This window comes from Aptenodytes patagonicus, chromosome 15 (assembly GCF_965638725.1).
Source record: "Aptenodytes patagonicus chromosome 15, bAptPat1.pri.cur, whole genome shotgun sequence".
Classification (NCBI taxonomy): Eukaryota; Metazoa; Chordata; class Aves; order Sphenisciformes; family Spheniscidae; genus Aptenodytes; species Aptenodytes patagonicus.
Genome location: NC_134963.1, coordinates 17,053,278 through 17,068,778, shown reverse-complemented (window position 1 = coordinate 17,068,778; position 15,501 = coordinate 17,053,278). Strand labels below are relative to the sequence as shown.

At 52.7% G+C, this 15,501-nt stretch overlaps 1 pseudogene across 1 annotated transcript; it reads right to left on the bottom strand.

Annotated features, from left to right (window-relative positions):
* Window positions 1-1,090: 1,090 nt before the first annotated feature.
* LOC143167594 (uncharacterized) lies at window positions 1,091-14,488 on the bottom strand (annotated as a pseudogene). The gene is made up of 9 exons (XR_012996563.1): window positions 14,231-14,488; window positions 13,257-13,333; window positions 12,780-12,844; window positions 12,227-12,240; window positions 11,511-11,943; window positions 7,649-7,666; window positions 5,523-5,639; window positions 4,303-4,344; window positions 1,091-2,651 (listed from the first exon to the last, which is right to left on the bottom strand). The product of XR_012996563.1 is annotated as an uncharacterized LOC143167594 (transcript).
* Window positions 14,489-15,501: the final 1,013 nt, after the last annotated feature.

Below are 15,501 nucleotides of genomic sequence, written 5' to 3'. Positions count from 1 at the left end.
CAGCCCGAGAGGCGGAGGAGCGGCCCAGCACACCGCGCAGAGACGGAACGGCGTGGCCGGCCCCGGCGCCCCCCCGCCGGGATCCCCCTGCCCGGCCGCTGGAGCCCAGGGACCCGGGGTCCCTGCCCAGGCTGGGGGATGTGGCTGCCGCGTTCCCCTTTGTGGGTTCAACCAGCAGCGAAGCTGAGCGCGTGTCCCAGGGACACGCGCATGGACACACGGACACGGGACACACAGACGGCCACGGGCAAGGCGCTGCCATCGTCAGCGCCCACGCGCAGGACCCGCATCACACACACCGGCCCCGTCCCCTCCTCCTCTGGGGTGGCAGAGGCGGGAGGTCACTAGCGCAGGCACACGCACGCTCGGGGTTCACACGCATACGCGCACTCGTGGGTCCGCTGAGCACCAGCACGGCCCCGCTGTCCCCCCGGCACCCCTGCCTGGACCCCAGCCCTCAGACCCGCCCCATGGGTCCTTGACTCAGCAGCTGGTCCGGCTTGAGTTTTGCTGGTGAATGCCCAGGCACCCCCCTCACACACCCGGTTTGGGGGGGGGGGATACTCTCGCCTCCCACCAGACACACAGGCTGTGACACACGGTCCAGCTCCAGCTGCATGGAGTCCCTCATTCGCCTCACACCAGTCCCCCCCAGTAGCTAGTTTTGGGGACACCATTCCCACCCCGTGGCTGGAGGTTAAAGACCCCCACTCACTCCAGTAGCTGCACTGGGACCCCACTCACTCGCGCAGGTGACACCAAGTCCCCTGACGCACACAGGTCCCACCAGTAGCTGGCACTCGGTCCTTGCAGCACACACTCACACGGGATAGGGAGTGAGATGATGCAGAGAAATAGTTAAGAAAACTTTTAATAAGAAAATATAAAAAGATAGGACAGACTGTGGTGACCGGGCACAGGGCTCAGCCAAACCGGCCCCGGTTTATACCCGAGTGGCCCCTTTTATACGCCTTTCTGCCTCCCCCCACTTTATTCCTCCTGGTTCCCCTTCCCGTCCCCATGGGTCCATTCCCGCACCCCTCCCAGCCCGTGTCCAGGGTCCCCCTGGTTTACACGCCCAGCAGTTGCAAAGCCCAGGCTGATCCTCCTGGAAGGGCCGGCCCCGGTGTGGTTTCTGGATAGCCCATGAATTAGTGCGAGCGGTGATGTCCCTTGTCATCTGGCAGTCAGGTCTGTGTCCCGGTATGGTCTTGTTCCCAGCTTCCTTCTTTTTATATTATCCCTGGTTGCACTGAAGGTCCTCGACCCTTAACGGAGCAGAGACACACTCTTACAGCATGTTTCAGCAGCGATGTGCTCTCCAGGTGTTCAAGAGGAGGAATAAATATAAAGCAATACTTAAGGCAGCAGTCTCATTTCCACCCCACAAAGCCACGGGGCCTGTGGTGGGGACCATTTCACTCAACACTCCCTGGAAGCTCCTTTGAGCTTCCAGAAGTTGCTGTCTCCACTTAGGTAAGTCTGAATTTCACCTGAGCTTGACACAAAAAATCTCTTCTTAGATACTGGACACCAGAGCAGAGTGTTCCTGCCCTGACTGGCGTGTTCAACAGCAGGAGGATGCCATCAGTGAAGGCATCCACGTGATCCAGAAAGGAACTGACTTTGTGGATGCAAAGGATGTGATTTAAAAATAATCTGCTGGCTTTCTTTTGAACGTAAAGAAGCTGCTATTGAGTCAGACTTTCCCTGAAGATGCATGAACCTGTATTTCTTATCTTTGCTATTTTTCGTGGCTTCTTTGGGAGGGGCTCCTTCACCCGGCTGCTGCTGGGGTCCGGATGCTTGTTTGCTCCTTCAGTGAGTTTTGATCATTTGAGTTAACTAGGCTGGAGGGAAACGAGGGGAAGGTTTGATGTTGATATGGGTTCACATCAACATCTGTGGCTTGCTGTGGCTTGTGCATGAGAACAAGCCTTTGCAAACAGCTCTGCATGGTAAAGCAGCTCCCCTCTTCCAGCCGCGAGAGGTGCCCACGGACACTGAGGATGGGGAGGCTGAGCTGAGGGTACCTGTTGTGATGGGAGCTCCTCTGCTAGCAGCTGCCTGGAGCTTCTGGAGAAGCAGAGGCCCTGTCTCAGGGAGGCAGACAGGTCCGAGGTATTGGTACTGGATTGGGAACCAAGGTCTTTTGTTCCAGCAGCTTCTCACCAGTGGCCGGTGCGACACTGGTCATCCACTGCTGGCAACCAAATCAGCCAAGCAAGGCAGGCCTGAGACCAGGCGGCTCAGGAGGCTTATTGCTGCTTTGCACCATGGATTTTGCATTGACAGGTCAGGATTCAGGTGCTGGTAAACCTGACTGCCTGCCCTTCTTTGCTCCCGTAAGCTGAGCAATGGGAGCAAAAGCAGTCTGCTTTCCCAGGCCCAGCTGGACTTTTCCGGGTCTGCGTTGAGGTACGGGTCTATCACCCGGGGGATCTGGTAGAGCTGCTCCTGGGCCTCCGGCCCTTTCTCCTCAGCTATCTCCAGCAAAACTTGGTTCCTCCTTTGACTCGTACCTTGACCTTGCACCTCCTCTTCTTCATTGCTGTTGATGAAGTTTGCATCCCGTAAGTGTAGCAGAATGGTGGAGAGCTGCCTCATCCTGGAGCAAAGCTCAGTCTTGTGCTTCTTCATGAAGGCTACACCTAGCAGACACCAAGCCCATGTTCTTGTGCTGCACGCAGCCAGGCAGCCGCAGGTGAGTGCCGTGCTGCGGTACGTGGCATCCTAAGCCAGCGGACACCATGGCTGTGCACCCTGTCCCACAGCCACGTGTCTCCATCCCTCCACAAAAAAGGATGGGCACCTGCTGCACCAGCGGTGGGAGCACTGGAGGCAGGGCAAGGAAGGGCGTGGGAACGTGAAGTCAGAGCTGGGGGAGGGTGGCAGCCCCCATCAGCTGCCGGCAGCTGTCCCCTCTGGGATTCCTACAGTGCCTGGGCGTGAAGTTACTGTCCTGGCCCCCCCCCACCCCCGGCAAGGTGAGGAGCTCTTAACTGAGAGCACAGGTCGCTCAAAGCTCTGAAATCTCGCAGGATTGCATGCGGTTTGTAAAGAAACAGAGCCTGGAAAGGCAGCCGACGCCAGCAGGGTGCTGAACAAGCCGTGGGTCAGTGCAGCGGACAGCACTGCCTGGCTTCTCCTCCCAAGCCTCCACCCAGTCCTCCTACATGAGGCTGAAGTGGGCACCCAGATGGGCATCTCCTTGTAGAATCACAGGATGGTTTGGGTTGGAAGAGACCTTTAAAGTTCAACCCCCCTGCCATGGACAGGGATATCTTTCGCCAGATCAGGTTGCTCAAAGCCCCATCCAGCCTGACCTTGAACACTTCCAATGATGGGGTATCCACAACTTCTCTGGGCAATCTGTTCCAGTGTCTCAGCACCCTCAGTGTAAAAAATGTCTTCCATATGTCCGATCTAAACCTGCCCTCTTTCAGTTTAAAACCCTTGCCCCTTGTCCTGTCCTTGCTCCTGCCTGCCACCCTACTCTCCTGGTGCTGTCGGACAGGTTGTAGGCCAGTGTGGTGACTCCATCCATGTGCATGGCAAGGATAAAGAATAATGCCAAAATGTCCAAATTTGTGTCTATCTGAGCCAGGCCTATCTGCCTCATCCTGTGGCTTAGCTGCCTGGGTGTCCTCTTGGATCTGGCCTTTCATTGATGAGAGGAGATGCAAGATGCAATGATGGAATGTTGTTGCCCTGGAGAAATTAGGCTGGGGTAATACCTGCAGAACTGCTGGGCAGCATGCTGTTGTTACTGTATTTGAAGCAAGTGGAAAGCAGAGCCCCTTGGTCAGAAACTCCTGGATCTGCTGTAAAGGTGGCCCTGCCGTCCCCTCTGCCAACACCTGGTTGCAGGCTCCTTCCCAGCAGCGTCGCTCCCGTGGAAAATGCTCCCGTTCGGCACAGCGGCTGTCAGCCCCCGAGGTGGCTGTACGGGATGCAGCAGCTGTACCGCTCACTAGAATTCCAATGAAATATTATTTATGGACCGTGAACTGTACTAGCTGCAGCTCATTCTCTGTAACAACAGCACGTCTGTCCCCAAAGAAGGCAAACCAGTTTGGAGGGTCATCTGCACTAATGCCACTTTACCCACCAGCACGGCACACAGCGTGCTGCCAGCAGTGTGGGAATCAAAGTCTGAGGTTGCAGCTTTCAAGGCTTTTTGTCTAGAAACTATCATAAGGATGGGAAAAGAGGCTGATATCGGCTTTAAACCAGAGGATGGCGAGCTCCATAGAAATAGATTCAGACTCTAGAAATGCAGCTCTGAAACACGGTACTGACCAGACAAGGTCTTGGAGACACAGGCAGGAAGATTAATATCACCTGAAAGAGAAAGGAGAGAGATCACTGAATATGCCATCACTGAAATGATGGTGCCTAATCTTCCATGACATCTTCCTGAGGTGCCTAATCCTCCATGAAGCCATTAGCCATTCCTCCTACTGTTCCTGCCCAAATGTGGAGAACTCAGTAAAAGGTCCTGGGCTCTGCACGGTTGTAGGTGTTACTTTTAGGGGGTGCTGGATTAGACTAACAGAGAAGGGGTCTCAAGGCACGCTGAGCAGTACCATACCCTGCACCTGCGAGATGCTGCTGCCCACAGCTCCTCTGCCAAGCTTTCCCACAGGGGACCCCACGGGTGGGTGTTGCTACGTGAAGTTAACAGCATGTGCAGTGGCTGCTGAGCCGACGTGGCAGCAGCTGGGCAGAGAGGCGTGGAGACTAGGAACCTGCCGCCCTGGAGCTGCCTCTGTCCGCCCAGAGGACACACGAACGTGAGTCTTGGCACCCGCCATCGCTAACCCTGCTCTTTCTGCCTCCATCATCTGCTGTCCTGACCGAAGTTCTGCATGGGACCCAAGTCAGTACCGTCAGCCCTAAAGCAGGATAGTTGGAAGCAATGGTCTCTTTATGCCACAAGAGAGCCGTCCCCACACCATCAGCAGGCTTGCTGCGTGCCACGTTCGTGATGCCGCTGTGAGCAGAGACGTGTGGTGAAGGCCGGCTCTGGTCCATCTGTCCTTGCCCCGACCCTGTGCGCTCTTTCACACACTGGTGTCGCACCCGGCAAATCTAGAAGAGTAGTGCTGCCTGGAACATGTAGGTTTTTAAGATGTCGATTTTCACTAAAATTTTGGTATTCTCCTTACCTCCTCTGCATCGCTCAGTGGGTGTTCGCTACATTAATGGACTTTTAAAAATAAGTCAGATTTCTATGCAAACAGTAGCCAAGAGAACAGAGAGACACCGATAGTGCTGTCATGCTCTCTTAAACCCCAGCATCCGAAACTCCACGTTAAATCTGAAGCTCTGGTCTACTGACATTGGGGTGTCCTTTCAGGTCCCTATTCTTCAGTGGCCAACTGCTGCATACGCAGGGTTTGCTTTCCCTGGAGGATGCGTGGATGACTGTGACCACAAAATGCGTGAGGTCTGCTTGGGGGGTACACCTCTGCTTTTGCTAAGGCGAATGAGCCCCTAGATGGACCTGCTGTTCCTACCTGATCTCAGTGATGCCCTCCAGACCACGGTGTCATTGCGTCTGCCACGTTCCTGATGTAGATCTTGACAAAGAGCTGCTGTTCCTTCGGACTCTTGTAGCAAAATGGCAAGTGTGCCTGTAAGGGTAAGAAGCAAGCTGAGTCTCTCTCACAGTGGGGAGCTGCAGTGAATTCGCATACATCATCCTGTGTTTCCTGGCCGTGCCAGCAAGGGGAAAGACAAGGGAAGATGCACATGTCAGGGCTCTGCCATGCTGCCAATATCACAAATTTTGGTTGGAAGGGACCTCTGGGGTGTCTTATCTGACCTACCTCTCAAAGATGGACCAATGTCAAGCCTAGATCTGCTCAGCCGGGGCTTTGTCTAGCTGAGTACTGAAAACCTCAAAGAGCAGAGATTCACCACCGTCTAACCTTCTCTGATGGCTGCATCTCCACCGAGTGATAAAATTTTTCCTAACATTCGGCCTGAACTTCCCAGGTTGCAACTTAGGGCTTTTACCGCTTTTATCTGACGGTGCCGAGAGCTTGGCTCTGCCATCTTTACAACTGCTCTTCGAGGCTGAGTGCCCGGTTACCACCTGGTCGAAGTGGGAAAACCAAACCCTGATTCACGGGTTTAAGACTGTCTCTCAGTTAAGCTGAAGGCCCTGGCTGTTGGGGCTGCGCTCAGCTCAGGAGCAGGGTTGAAGCTGCAAGGGGGGATGACGAATAAGCTGGACGGGAGGGATGCCATTCAGAGGAACCTGGAAAGGCTGGAGAACTTAGCTGGCAGGAAGCTCGTGCAATTCGGCAAAGGCAAATGTACAGTCCTGCGTCTGGGATGGAATAGCCCCACTCCAGACAAGAGCCTGGGCACGGGGTGGACACAGAAAGCAGCTTCTCAGGGAAGGACGCGGGAGTCCTGGTGGGCATGCAAGTTGAACAGGAGTCAGCAGTGTGCCCTGGCAGCAAAGGCTGGCCGCATCCCAGGCTGTGTAGCAAGACCACAGCCAGCACAGTGAGGTCAGGGATTCCTTCCCTCTGTTCAGCTCTTGTGAGACCACATTTGGGCACTGGGTCCAGCTGGGGGCTTCCCAGTACAAGAAAGACATGGGCATCCTGGAGCAAGGCCAGCTCCAGGCTGGAGTGCACGATATACGAGCAGAGGCAGAGGGAGTTGGGTTCGTGTAGAAGAAAAAGACATGGGGAGAACTAATCACTGCCTTTAACTATGTGAAGAGGAACTAAAGAAAAGACAGACCCAGCCTCCTGGAGGTACACAGCGATGAGACAAGAGGCAACAGGCACAGGCTGCAGCAACAGAAACTTCGATTAGATAATAGGGAAAAAAAATCACAATGAGGATGTTACAACACTGGACTAGAGACCCAGAGAGGCTGTGGTATCTCCATCCTTGGAGATATTCAACCTTGACCGGACATGGCCTTGAGCACTTTGATCTAACTTTAAAACTCGCATGCTTTGAGCAAGAGGTTGGACTGCTGAAGATTATCATAAGTTTTATTGAATCTTTCTATATTTTGTTTTTGTTAACGGATAAGCAACTGTAAGAACATCTTGATTTAGGAAGTTAGCCTCTATGTTAACGTTATGTATGGGTTGCTGTGCTACTTGTTATCCGAGGCTGGGTTGCTTGAAGTCCCTATTCTCTGGACCATGTCAGCCTCAGTCCTTATTCTCTGGACCATAACCAGAGCCCCGAGGTTCTGTTGTATATGGGATGAGTTATTTGACAACCTGGCAAGGTAGATATCTAGCTGGCCAACTTGGCAACAAAACCTACTTTTAAGGTGTCCTGAAGTGCGCTGCCTTCATTGTAATACTAAAAAACACACCCACAGGTCAAGACGACCCTTGCCCAGGTGAAGACCCTTCCCCTGCGCAAGCGTAGTAACACAAGAGAATGACACAGCAGATATTATAACTATATGCAAATCACTAACCAATCATTGTAACTGGGAGTGTACTACCGTGTAATTTCTGTGTATAAATGTCACGGTGAACTTGGCATAGGTGTGCTTGATTTGTGGAAGTTCCACCTAGCCCCCGGCGCCGCAATAAAGAACGCCTGCTTTCTAAAACTCCAAACTGAGTCTTAGGGAGTTCATCACCTGCCGACTTACGGTAACAGATTTTGGCGACCCAGATGGGACCCTGCTCTGGAGCCTCGACGGATCCTGGGATCACGGAACCTCAACCGGCACCGAGGGATTCTCAGAGAGGATTTTCCGATCCCCGGACCAAAGAGCCCCTGAGCCAAGAACATTGCTTTGTAAGTATCAAGGCATTCTTTCAAAACTTGAATATTTTGCAGTTGAAAAAGCCTGCCTGTAAGGCTGGGGCTAAGAGGGTACCTGTTTTGCAGTCGGAAGCCTAGGCGTCTGCCCGTAAGTCATAAGTGAAAGCTATTGCTGGGTTGGACTTTGTTTGGTTATATAACTGGCGAGCCATATATATACTAATATTGATATATATATAAAATATATAATATATATAATACATATATAGTTATTTGGGAATTATAATTTTATAATTACCTTTGAATATTTGTTGTAATGGCATCAGGATTTGTAAAACTGTTTAAGAGTAAAAGTGCTGGGAATTTAGCAACGGATGAAAAGATACCAAAAACCTCGCTGTTGGGGTGTTTGTTAGTGCATTGGGGTGATTTACATGATGATTTGCGCAAAACCCAGATGATTGAATATTGTAACCATTGGTGGCCTTTGTACGTTTTGGAGGATCAGGAAAAATGGCCAAAGAACGGAACTTTGAGTTATAATACTATCCTGCAGTTAATGGTGTTCTGTAGAAGAGAAGGCAAATGGAATGAAGTACCATACGTAGATTTGTTCTTTTCTTTGAGGCAGCGAGTGGATTGGCAGAGTGAATGTAAGTTAATTAGCCGAGATACTTTGGTAATGGCGTTAACTTTGGAGAATAAGAAAACAAAAGAGTTGTTGTTTGGCTTGTGATATTGGAAAGAAGTGCATTAGGTGTACAGGACCAAAAGAGGATGAAAAGGAGTTAGAACTAGAAGTAGCACCCCCGCAGGAGGGACGGAATTTCCCTCCCTCACGTGTAAGGGAAAGAAGTGTTGAAACAGAACCGGACAGTAGTGGAATGGGGGGGGAGATAGAAGAGGTAGAGGCTCATACTCCAGTTTCTCGAAGAACTAGACGACAAACCCAATCGCTAGCTCCTTTAAGGCAGGGAGTAGGACAGAATGGGCCGGTATATGTGAAAGTGCCGTTTTCAATCACAGACTCGATGGCGTGGAAACAAGCAGCAGGGGTATACAGAGAAGATCCAGAGAGGGTAGGAAGAGTGGTAGAGACAATTATTAGAACTCAGGATCCTGACTGGAATGATTTACAAGTGAGATTGGATAATTTGTTGGGTAGTGCTGAGAAACAGATGGTGTTAAAAGCAGCAAGAGCACAAGCAGAGGCTGCACACGAGTGAACCTCTCCCTGGAACTTTGGAGCAGAATTTCCCTTTGGGAGATCCCCAATGGGACCCAAATAATATAGAACACAGAAGAAGGTTAAATCGGTATCAAAAATGGATGTTGTATGGAGTAGAGCATGCAATGCCAAGAGCCCTAAATTGGTCTAAATTATATGAGGTAAAACAAGACAAAAATGAATCTCTCTCTGTGCTCCTAGAAAAATTAAAGGAAACTGCTAGAAAATATACTGATCTAAAATTGGAAACAGAGGCAGAACAACAACAATTGGCTTTGATTTTTATGGGACAATCAGCACCCGATATGAAAAGGAAACTCCAAAAGTTGGAGGGAGAGGATTCCAGAAATTTAAATAAAATGCTCGAAGTAGCATGGAAAGTCTATAACAATAGAGAGAAAGAAGAAGAACAAAGAAAAGAAAAGAAAGGTAAAGGTAGGGAGAGCAAATTGATGGCTCTTTTAACAGGCAATGCAGTACAAGGAAGAGGACGGGCCAGAGGAAGAGGAGGTTTTAGAAACTTTGGTAACCGAGAACCTAATGCACCTCTAGGGCTAAATCAATGTGCATATTGCAGGAAAAAAGGACATTGGAAAAGGAATTGTCCTGAACTGAGGACAGGTCGGCGAGAAGCAGCAAGGATGATGACCCTAGACGACTGAAGAGGACTGGAGGGGAACCCAGCTGAGCCTCTGGTTATAATTAAGCTGGGAGATGATAAGTTGAATTTTTAGTAGATACGGGCGCAACATATTCTGTTTTGAATACTTGCAAAGGGAAATTAGGAAATAAAATGGCTAGTATAACTGGACTGGGAAACAGGGAAACAGGCCATTCCTTCAACCCCTAGATTTGAAATTTGGAAATAAGGTAATTACACACGAATTTTTGTATGTGCCAGATTGTCCGATACCCTTGTTAGGGCGAGATCTATTGTCCAAACTAAATGCGCAAATAGTGTTTGAAGAAGGAGAAATTCTTTTAAAAATACCAGAATCAAAGACAGGTGAAATATTGATGATACAGGAGAAGGTTAAGGAACAAATACCACAAGAAGTAGATCAGGCTGTTGTACCTATAGTCTGGGATACAGACGTACCCGGTAACTCAAAAACAGCACAACCTGTAAAAATAGAATTAAAAGAACAGGCAAAACCAGTGAGAATCAAGCAATATCCAGTTGAGCCAGAGGTTAGACAAGGAATCAAGAAATTGACAAATTTTTAAAGTTTGGAATTCTTGAAGAATGTGTGTCAGAATATAATACCCCAATTTTACCAGTAAGAAAACCTTCAGGTGAATATAGATTAGTCCAGGATTTAAGGGCTATAAATCAAATAGTGAAAGACATACACCCTGTAGTTGCAAATCCATATACACTTTTAACAGCATTAAGAGAGGTTCATCAGTGGTTTACGGTGCTTGATTTGTGGAAATTCCACCTAGCCCCCGGCGCCACAATAAAGAATGCCTGCTTTCTAAAACTCCAAACTGAGTCTTAGGGAGTTCATCACCTGCCGACTTATGGTAACAGGACCAGAGACCTCCTAAGGTCCCATCCAACCTAAGTTTCTCTGATTCCCTTTTCATGATTATGGTGCAGTGCAGACCCATGAAAGGAGATTTTCACAACCAGCCATTGGGTTGTCATCAGCTGCTCTCAGGATGTCACAAACTCCTGTGTAAAACAACCACAAGGGCTAAATGGCCAAATCTTCCCAGATTTTCCCAGCCATTGCAATCTGATTGCCACAGGGCATGGTGCCCAAAATCAGAAATCCTCAGACGGAGTTTCAATAGAGAAAGAAGTCATGTCACATCATGGCACAGAGAGAAAGTGTCTCTCCAGTCCTGCTCCTAAGCTGAAGGAAACTCACTCCAGAGGAGATGAAGATGAAGGACTTGGGACCACACCTGAGTCAACACCTCTGAAATTCCTTCTTGATATGCAGCTATGGTAAGTCCAACAAGTCCCACGTTATGATTTCTGCCTTAAGGAAGAACAAACACAGCTCCTTTGGGGCTTTGGGGTGTGCTCCATGCTCTTTCTGAGGATGTGTATCATGAGATATCTTTGCCAGTACAGCTCCCTGCACCTCTGGCTCTGAGATCTAGTAAGACAGATTCTGGTAGCAGAATATGGCTGAAGGCAGAGGCTTCTTGTACTTTCTATTTCACTGAAAAAAAAAAAAAGGAATAATCCCACTTACTTCAGGTGTTATCACCACGGAATTTGTACTGGTCACCCAGTAGAGAGGGTGGGTGAGGAGGGGCTGGTGGTGTGGAGCGGGAGCTGGGGAAGGGAGCACTGCGAAGGCTTGATAGAAAGTGAGAGCAGGATGAAGGATGCCAAAGCAAAGCAGAGGAATACAGGGGAGTTCAGGTGACCTCAGAGGGAAGGGAGAATTTGGGCCTGTCTGGAGAGAGGTCTCCAAGGAGCCGGAGACGTCCCCGGGTGGGAGACAGGCTGAGGGATGGTGGCTTGGGAGACCCAGGTCCCTGCAGCTGCTGTACTTGCCAGGCAGATGAAGTGGGGGAGACGCACTGCCCGCGTGCCCCGGGCTACACCTTGATGTGGAAGAGGGGTCTGGCGGGCACCCATGTTTCCTCGTCAGCCTTGCTCAGGTGCCTGGTCCAGGTGACGTATCTGTAGGTGATGGTCACTGCCGACTTCACCTCGAAGCTGAGGCCTGTGTTGGAGCACTGGAAGACGCCTGCACCAGGGAGGTGAGCTCTGCAGGTGGGAGGGACGACAGGCTCATGCCGCCTAGGATGGGGCTTTTGGAAGGTGCTCTGGTTTCGCCCGACAGCTCTTACCGGTACACGGTGCGGTACTTCAAAAAGTCTTGGGTTATCTCCGGCATCACTTCTGGGAGATCCTGCAACACGAGTGTGGCCACTTTGGGACTGAATGGGGTGTTGCGCACTGGGTGCTGCTTGCAGGAGGTGTGCTGGGATTTACAGTGAAGCACGATGCAGCTTGGCGTGGGAGCTTGGAGCCTTGGAAGTAGCAGCAGGGGATCAGCAGCTGCTGCCTGGTGCCCAGAAAGGCATCACTCTCATCAGTGAAGAGGCCAGAAAAATCATTGACTGGCAACTCCTCTGCCCTGGGATCCGAAACAAGCACTGGCCCTGTCTGAGGCTCATGACCCCTTTAATGCAGATCCTTGTAGCGGTGCCCAAGAGAAATCCTGTGCGCAGGCACAGCAAGGAGGACTGAACACTTAGCCGCACTTGGGTAGATGCCACTGGGGTGGGGAAGGCATCGGTTAGTCCATGCATCCCCCGTGCATCAGTGGGAAAGATAATGGGTGGACACGCAGAGCAGCTCCCGGAGCTCAAAACTACGTGTTTCACCCCCTGATTTTTAGGATGTATTTTGCAAATGGGAATTCCAGATAGGAAAGTTTCTGTTTCCTGAGAGAGAAAATGTTGTTGGCTGCTGACTTTCTTGTGAGTAAAGCCTGGGCTGTTCCCTCTCTGCCATGGTGTATCAGCAGAGAGGACAGTGGCCACAGGCAGACAAAATGTTTAGCAGCGAGAATAAATTTGGGATGCGAGCAAGTGGAATTTGTCTTCCCACGAACTTGAAAACTGGGGCAGTGCATGCTGAGTTAGCATAGCAAAAGGGACCGGACTCTTCTGGAGGATGAAGAACTGCTGCGAATAACAGGTTTTGAAGGCACACCCAACCTCCCAGGTGACAGCCAGGGTCAGTCCCAGGCTCCCTGCTGTGCCCTTTCCTTTGGGTGCGACAGTGCCCTGCCAGGACCGGCAAAGCCCTTACCTCCCCCGTGCACTGCCAGAGTTTCCCTGCGGTGGTGAGCCCAGGTTCAGCCAGTGATAGCGCTCCTGCAGAGGGGAACATAGAGGAAAGCACTCGCAAGCTGTATTTCTCCCCTCCAGCCGTGCTTGCCCGCTGGAGGCGGGAGGAGAGGTCTTCTGAGAGCATGAGCAACATTCCCAGCATCAGGTGTAGTGCTGGCCCTGCTCCCCGCTCCTGCAGGGAGGAAACAGGCTGGCGCGGGAGCTGTGCCCGCCTGGCCTGCCAGCAGGGTGAGGTCCCTCTCCTGGGACAGAGGGCAGCACCCACCAGCTCCTGCCACCCAGCGCGGTGCTGTGGTGGCGATGGGCAGCACCGGACCCCCCATCCGCAGGGCCGGCTGTGAACCCACGCGCTGCAGCCGTGCCTTCCTCCCCAGCCCCGCAAGCGCTCCTCACTCAGGCACCCCGGCCTCAGGCATCGTGTCCTGGAAGACCTCACCTCTGCGCTCCCCGAGGCCTCATCTGTCAGAGATTTGCGAGGGCCTGCCACCAGCTTCCTTAGGGCTAAGTCTGTGACTGGAACAACAGGAAGACGTTGTCGTTTTTCCCTCATGTTTGGGCGAAGAAGCCATCCCCAAGCAGCCTTCGCCCAACCTTCCTGATCCCATTAGCCACACCGGTCCCCTCGTGTACCACCGCATGCTCCCACATCTACCGCAACTTCCACATCCTCCTCCATGAACCGTGGCAGGGACATGCTCACCATCATGCAGTGAGTTGAGGTCCTACTCTCACCACCGTGCAGCTCCACCAGCCCCGCTGCACCAGGTTGTCAGTGAGGACCAGGGCATGACCTTACCTGAAAATCGAGATTTGACAGCTTCACCACCGCCTCGCGCTGCACCAGCAACACAAAGCAGAGGAGAGCTCAGGAGCCAGGTCGTGTCCAGAGGAGTATCCCATCCTCTGCCCGTCCTCTCCCTCTTCTTCACGCCTTTGCTATGAAACCTCTTCCTGGCAGTTTGTGCCCACTCGCACCAAGCCGCTGGGTACCAGGAATCCCACTCAGCTGCCCATCCTAGGAGGGCAGCGCATTGTGGGGCTGAGAACATGCTCCCAGCCTCTGCCTCTCCATCCTTCCCCGCTGCCATGCAGAGAGCAGATTTCTTGCTCAGCTTCCAAGAACGGAGTCCTTCCTCTCCCTCCTGCCTTCCTCCTGCATAGGTGCATCCCTGGGCCCTCGCATTCCTCCCACCTTCCAGTGCAAGCATGCTCTGGCAGCTCCCTGGTGCACACACAGCTGCATCCGCCTTGCCCCTTCCCTCCTGCCTGTGGAGGCTCCTGCCTGCAGTCCTGGCCAGGGTCCCTCCTCGGGGGTGGAGGGGGCCTGCAGATCCCTGATCTGCACCCACCCCCCCTCTCCCACCTCTAGACAGATCCTCATCCACCTCCCCCGGGCCACCCTGCACTTACATATTAGTGTATGGTACAAAAAGCGGTTGGGTGTGATTTCATAGTGTTGCAGGGTCAGGACATCCTCCATCTGTCTGCTATTGTAGAGCAGCATTCCCGTTTCGGGGGTCAGGGAGGAGTCCTGTGCATTCAGCTTAGCCTAAGCTCCCGGACATCGTCATCCAGAGGCACTGGCACTGCAAACGTTTTGCTGCACAAAGTCTTAATGAAGACACGGAGCTTGCTGGGGCTGCTGGCCACGGGCTGCTGCTCCACCATGGCGTCTCTTTCAGCCATCCCAGAAGATCTGAGGCTCCGGCTCCGTCACTTCCCAAGAAAACGAAAGCATTGGGTGACGTCAGGGCTGACCTGCTGTCAAAGCGCCTTCATGCCTCGGCTGAGCGCTCCTCCTCTTGCCTACACAGGCTTTCTTCCCTGCCTGCACTGGGCTTTTTTCCCTGCCTGCACCAGGCTTTCTCCCCTGGGCTGCTCCATTTGCACAACCTCTCTCCCTTGTTACCTTCCCTTTCCCCTTCTCCCCCACCCAGCTCCTCTCCTGGGATTTCCTTCCCTGGGGAAGGCAGGGGAAGGCAGGGCAGGGCTGTGCAGGCAAGGGCAGAGCTTTTTCCCAAGGGAATGGTGCAGCAGAGGCTTGGAGCCAATCTGGAAAGCAGGTCTGGGGGTGCCAGAGAGTCCCCCCACTGGGTTACGGGGTCACCCCAGTGCCCCTTCACCCTCTCCCCAGCACATCCCTGCCCTCCCTTTCCTGCCAGTCCTGCCTGTGCCCGGGCTGGGCAGGACACAGCTCTTGTCCCAGGCTGCATGGGGGACCAGCCCGCCCCCATCCCTGCTGCAGTGGCGGGGGTGTGTGTGTGTTAATTTGGGGGTGGTGGGAGGTGCAGGGCTGCGGGTTGTCATCTCCCTGACCCCTGCAGAGCTGGCAGGGACCCAAGGGTAGGCAGCACAGTGGGCAGCTGCCTGGCATCGCTGACATGGCCCTGTCAGCCCTGCAGTGAGGCACCGCTGGCCCCCTTGGGGCAGACCTGCAGGCCCCGCCCCACAGCACCCACCACCCCCACCAGCAGCCCCAGGATGGCTGAGCACCCTGCCATGCACCCCAGGGTGCCCGGGGCAGCCCAGGAGCCAGGCAGGAGGGGCAGGACCTGCCAGTGACATTCAGGGATCCCTCTGCCCTGGGGGGATGAGGACATTTCAGTGACTGACCCTGTGGTCCAGGCAGTGCCCAACGTGGGAGTGGCGTCAGGGTGATGGAGTCAGTGCCTGGAGCCCAA